The sequence below is a fragment of the Lycorma delicatula genome, chromosome 9, assembly GCF_047948215.1.
Source record: "Lycorma delicatula isolate Av1 chromosome 9, ASM4794821v1, whole genome shotgun sequence".
NCBI lineage: Eukaryota > Metazoa > Arthropoda > Insecta > Hemiptera > Fulgoridae > Lycorma > Lycorma delicatula.
Window position 1 is genome coordinate 84,575,528 of NC_134463.1, and position 6,000 is coordinate 84,581,527.

The 6,000-nt window shown below is 29.1% G+C and overlaps 1 long non-coding RNA gene across 3 annotated transcripts in view; it reads left to right on the forward strand.

The window, feature by feature from the left end:
- The window catches only part of LOC142330470 (uncharacterized), a 37,026-nt gene extending 31,454 nt beyond the window's left edge, over nt 1-5,572 (forward strand). For 2 of the 3 annotated variants that reach the window (XR_012757775.1, XR_012757774.1), the window contains exon 3: nt 4,635-5,571. This is a non-coding gene — a long non-coding RNA (uncharacterized LOC142330470). Of the gene's footprint in view, nt 1-4,634 lie in introns of all 3 variants that reach the window. The other variant, XR_012757776.1, reaches the window with a different exon arrangement.
- The last annotated feature ends 428 nt before the right edge of the window (nt 5,573-6,000 follow it).

Sequence of the window (6,000 nt, forward strand, 5' to 3'; positions counted from 1 at the left end):
CAATCTAAAATAATACACCATGAATTGTCAGAGCATATCAGATTTGCTAGCTGTTGAGCAACAATCTAAAATAATACACCCTGAATTGTCAGAGCATATCAGATTTGCTAGCTGTTGAGCAACAATCTAAAATAATACACCCTGAATTGTCAGAGCATATTAGATTTGCTAGCTGTTGAGCAACAATCTAAAATAATGTACCATGAATTGTCAGAGCATATCAGATTTGCTAGCTGTTGAGCAACAATCTAAAATAATATACCATGAATTGTCAGAGTATATCAGATTTGCTAGCTGTTGAGCAACAATCTAAAATAATACACCCTGAATTGTCAGAGCATATCAGATTTGCTAGCTGTTGAGCAATAATCCAAAATAATATACCATGAATTGTCAGAGCATATCAGATTTGCTAGCTGTTGAGCAACAATCTAAAATAATATACCATGAATTGTCAGAGTATATCAGATTTGCTAGCTGTTGAGCAACAATCTAAAATAATACACCCTGAATTGTCAGAGCATATCAGATTTGCTAGCTGTTGAGCAACAATCTAAAATAATACACCCTGAATTGTCAGAGCATATCAGATTTGCTAGCTGTTGAGCAACAATCTAAAATAATATACCATGAATTGTCAGAGCATATCAGATTTGCTAGCTGTTGAGCAACAATCTAAAATAATATACCATGAATTGTCAGAGCATATCAGATTTGCTAGCTGTTGAGCAACAATCTAAAATAATACACCCTGAATTGTCAGAGCATATCAGATTTGCTAGCTGTTGAGCAACAATCTAAAATAATACACCCTGAATTGTCAGAGTCTAGCTGTTTAGCAACAATCTAAAATAATACACCATGAATTGTCAGAGCATATCAGATTTGCTAGCTGTTGAGCAACAATCTAAAATAATACACCCTGAATTGTCAGAGTCTAGCTGTTGAGCAACAATCTAAAATAATACACCCTGAATTGTCAGAGCATATCAGATTTGCTAGCTGTTGAGCAACAATCTAAAATAATACACCCTGAATTGTCAGAGCATATCAGATTTGCTAGCTGTTGAGCAACAATCTAAAATAATATACCATGAATTGTCAGAGCATATCAGATTTGCTAGCTGTTGAGCAACAATCTAAAATAATATACCATGAATTGTCAGAGCATATCAGATTTGCTAGCTGTTGAGCAACAATCTAAAATAATACACCCTGAATTGTCAGAGCATATCAGATTTGCTAGCTGTTGAGCAACAATCTAAAATAATACACCCTGAATTGTCAGAGCATATCAGATTTGCTAGCTGTTGAGCAACAATCTAAAATAATATACCATGAATTGTCAGAGCATATCAGATTTGCTAGCTGTTGAGCAACAATCTAAAATAATATACCATGAATTGTCAGAGCATATCAGATTTGCTAGCTGTTGAGCAACAATCTAAAATAATACACCCTGAATTGTCAGAGCATATCAGATTTGCTAGCTGTTGAGCAACAATCTAAAATAATACACCCTGAATTGTCAGAGTCTAGCTGTTTAGCAACAATCTAAAATAATACACCATGAATTGTCAGAGCATATCAGATTTGCTAGCTGTTGAGCAACAATCTAAAATAATACACCCTGAATTGTCAGAGTCTAGCTGTTGAGCAACAATCTAAAATAATACACCCTGAATTGTCAGAGCATATCAGATTTGCTAGCTGTTGAGCAACAATCTAAAATAATACACCCTGAATTGTCAGAGCATATCAGATTTGCTAGCTGTTGAGCAACAATCTAAAATAATATACCCTGAATTGTCAGAGTCTAGCTGTTGAGCAACAATCTAAAATAATACACCCTGAATTGTCAGAGCATATCAGATTTGCTAGCTGTTGAGCAACAATCTAAAATAATACACCCTGAATTGTCAGAGTCTAGTTGTTGAGCAACAATCTAAAATAATACACCCTGAATTGTCAGAGCATATCAGATTTGCTAGCTGTTGAGCAACAATCTAAAATAATATACCCTGAATTGTCAGAGTCTAGCTGTTGAGCAACAATCTAAAATAATACACCCTGAATTGTCAGAGCATATCAGATTTGCTAGCTGTTGAGCAACAATCTAAAATAATACACCCTGAATTGTCAGAGTCTAGCTGTTGAGCAACAATCTAAAATAATACACCCTGAATTGTCAGAGCATATCAGATTTTCTAGCTGTTGAGTAACAACCTAAAATAATACATCCTGAACTGTGCCAAAGTATATCTGCAAATTTGCTATCTGTGCAATACTCTAATATGTGTATTTTTACAATTACACAATCTGAAACTGTATATCTAAAAATGAAACCGAATAAGAAGATTGAACTCGGGATATATATGAATTAACCAGAAGATTTTTGTTTTATAATTTCAACAGAAAAATGTTATTGATTTGATGAAATATAACTTAAGGGATTTTTCTATTATTTTCAATACTAAAAATAGAAGATCCTTCAAAGAAATCAGTTACTCAGAGTTTTTAATCATAATGAATTTACTTGTGTTTTCCATATTTCTTTTTTTTCCTTTTGCACTTGTGCAGATGTATGCATTACCATCCAGACCTCTTAATTACCCCATTTATGATTCTCTTAAGTATGCATTTTCACAGCATAATATGGCCAATCCCAATTAGAATTTAAAAAAAACAAAAGTCTATAATTTATATTATTGAAAAAAAGGTAAAGTTACTAATGAATAGCAAATGGAATCAAGTTGAGATTGATGACAATCCAAGTGTAAAAAGGGGTATTAAATAATGCAAATACTAAATGTAATATTGAAGTTACCTTTATCTGTAGGATTATAGAAAAAAATTAAAATCTTATTATTCAGTAATCCATAAGGAGGACTTTTTTTCAATATGAAATATAATTACAATTGAATTCTATATGTGAACAGTGGGAGGTGCAAAATGATTAATAGCAGGTGACAGGTACCCATTAAATCGCAAATTCTATTCTCGTATAAGAAAAGAGAATGTGCTCTATTTCAGTTTTACATGGTTTTGGAAAATGGTTTATAAAAAAAATACATTTATAGAAAGATAAACTAATAATTTCAGTGGATAACCACCAGGCAAGATATGGCATATACTCTAGAAGACTAAAACCAGGGGGTTTATGTATATAGTTTGCTCATATGAAAGGTTTAATGTAGTGTATTTTTAGGTTTAACATTCCTGTAAAAATTATCAACGGTAATAGTGATGGGCCTTTTAAATAGAACTAAAATGATTCCTGACGGATATACTGTAATAGTTCCTAGATTATTCTTTGCAGAAGACCAGTATACTTTCAAATACTGTTTGATGGTGTCAAAAATAGATTTATGTAACATTAGATAGTTAGGGTGAGATAGAAGATCTTTTTAAATGAAAGCTAAAAAATCTTATGATGTGTTATATTCATAAATTTGTTTATATGTAGATAATCAAAGGGACATTTTAGAATTAATTTTGTTGTTAAATATTATTTAACAACTTATTTATTTATTTAAGAAATTACTTAGTGTAATTATAAAATAAAAGCAAATCCACAAAGAAAATAAGATGCGAGGCTGTTTTACATAAACAGATCAAATACGATTGAAAAAAGCCAATACTATGAATTAACAAATCACAAAATTCTGCTTATTTAAAAAAAAAGTATAGTAAAAATAATAAATTTACAGAAAACTGCAGAAATTGTATAAACAGCTTGTCAAGTGGTTTATGTAATATCCTCTTCCTTAGAATCAATTATAATTTAACCTCTTTGAAGACAGTTCTAATTTAATACTAGAAAATCGATTTATATTACATTTAAATTTAGATATTCAACTCATATACAGCAGAATGAATGATATACATAAAATACCCATCAACTAAACTTAAATTAGTATAATTAATGTTAGTCAATGTTAGTAAAACAATTTTTTACAATAAAACAGTTATATTTCTAAGCTACATAAAAAGAACATGCAATTACAAGCTACATAAAAAGAACATGCAATTACAAGCTACATAAAAATGCATGAAATTACTAGCTACATAAGAAGTACATGCTACAAGCTACCTAATTATTTTATGTATTATTAAAATTACTGTATATGAGCCAACAAAACCATGTAAACATAATTGTATATGAAATATACATAGTAAAAACATTTCTCTCTCCAAAGAGGTTAAAGTTAAATATTTAATTAAAAGGTTAGGAAAATAATGCTTATTAATGTTTTTGAAAAAATCTATTATTTACATTACATTAAAAAACCGAGAATTCACATAAAGAACAAAATTACAACGTACTACTTGTTATTATGAAAATAAATGGAACCTTTACAGTATATGGTCATTTGACTACTTGCTTAAAGGCATGAATATAAACTGGAATTGTATTTTTCTTCCTGTATGAAGTTTTGCTAATGGCTATACATAAAAAATATATTAAAGCATAGACTAAAATTCATTTAGAAGAAAAATGAGTAATTAAAACAATTATGCCCTTATAATTTCTTTCCATCTAGTCACCTGTATAATCAGAGATAAAGAAAAAATTGTCACTTTCTTGAAAATAATTTTAAAATAATGATTAAACTTTTTTGATTGTATTACAGTATTCAGAAATTTGTGTGCCGGTTGTTAATTCGCAAAACGTGGTAATGGATCAAATGGATTAGAACAAGTTTTATTTGGATTTGAATATTCTGTTAGTGAACTGAACAACAATGAAATAAATTTAGACAAAATATCTGAAACAAGATCAGTTGATTACGCAATAAAACAGCTTTACACAGGATTTCTTTTTCAGGTTACAATCAAGAGACCCAGAAATGAATGCAGTTAACTACAACTGACATCCAGGAAAAATTTAGAAATGTAGGAAACAAAAATAAATTTTAAATTATCTTTTATTAACATAAAAGCTAATTTCTTATTATTATAAACTCTTGAGAAATAAATGAAGACTATATCTGCAATAATGGAAAATATTAGTACAAGTGATAATTGGCTTTTATTTCAAGAATTTTCTACAGAATTGCAGAAAAAATAAATTGAATAATGAGATGTGAAAATGTGTGGATGTCCGATAAGATGTGGTTCAATGATTTGGATGAAAGAAGATTCCAATTGTTCTATTGGGGAGATAAGTGTGTTTTAAATATGATACATAACTGCCCTTACTGTTTTCCTAATTCAAAATGCAAACTTTCTTTTAATAGAGTTTCTAAAAAGCATTTCCTGTTTCAGCAATAATAATTAAAGTATTTGATATATCAAACTATAAATAAAATGTTATAGTTCCTGTGATATATTCATTGAACTAAGGTATTTGTACTTATTTTCAGTAGACAAAGGTAGCAAAGCGCAAGAAAAAACATGTCTATTCAATACATATAAATTACATTTACAATACAAATAATGTATCTAGATGCAATATAAAAATTAGGCAATTCCTATAAAATTATTGAAAATATTAAGATGTTTTATACTTTTTTCCGGAATAAAATTCATTTTAGTTTATACATAAAATTCATCGGTAATTCATTTTATAAAAATTTTGCATTATTGATGTATCCATTTCAAAAAAGATTACATCACCCCTCTTTTTTTGAATAAAACAAATTTTGTAAAATGGAAGATTATTATTTATCTAGAATAAATTTTAAATTAAAAAACAAAATCCCATGTAAAAAAGATCATCATGTAAACTGTAGCAACGTGCTTTAAAAATTCTACGTTAAATTTTAATTTTCATTAAACCGTAAATTAAGAAAAAAATGTTAATTTAAAACCGATATATTAAAAAAAATAAATCTATGTTGCATACAATAAAATAAATGTTCCTCACTTTAAAGTAATGTCCTAAATTGTGTGGTTTTTCTTTATAGAAGATTGTTCATAGTTACCACACGAACATGTGCACAGGTGAACGTTTACGACGCAACTAAAGAGATGTCTTACTTCGTATAACGTACAAGC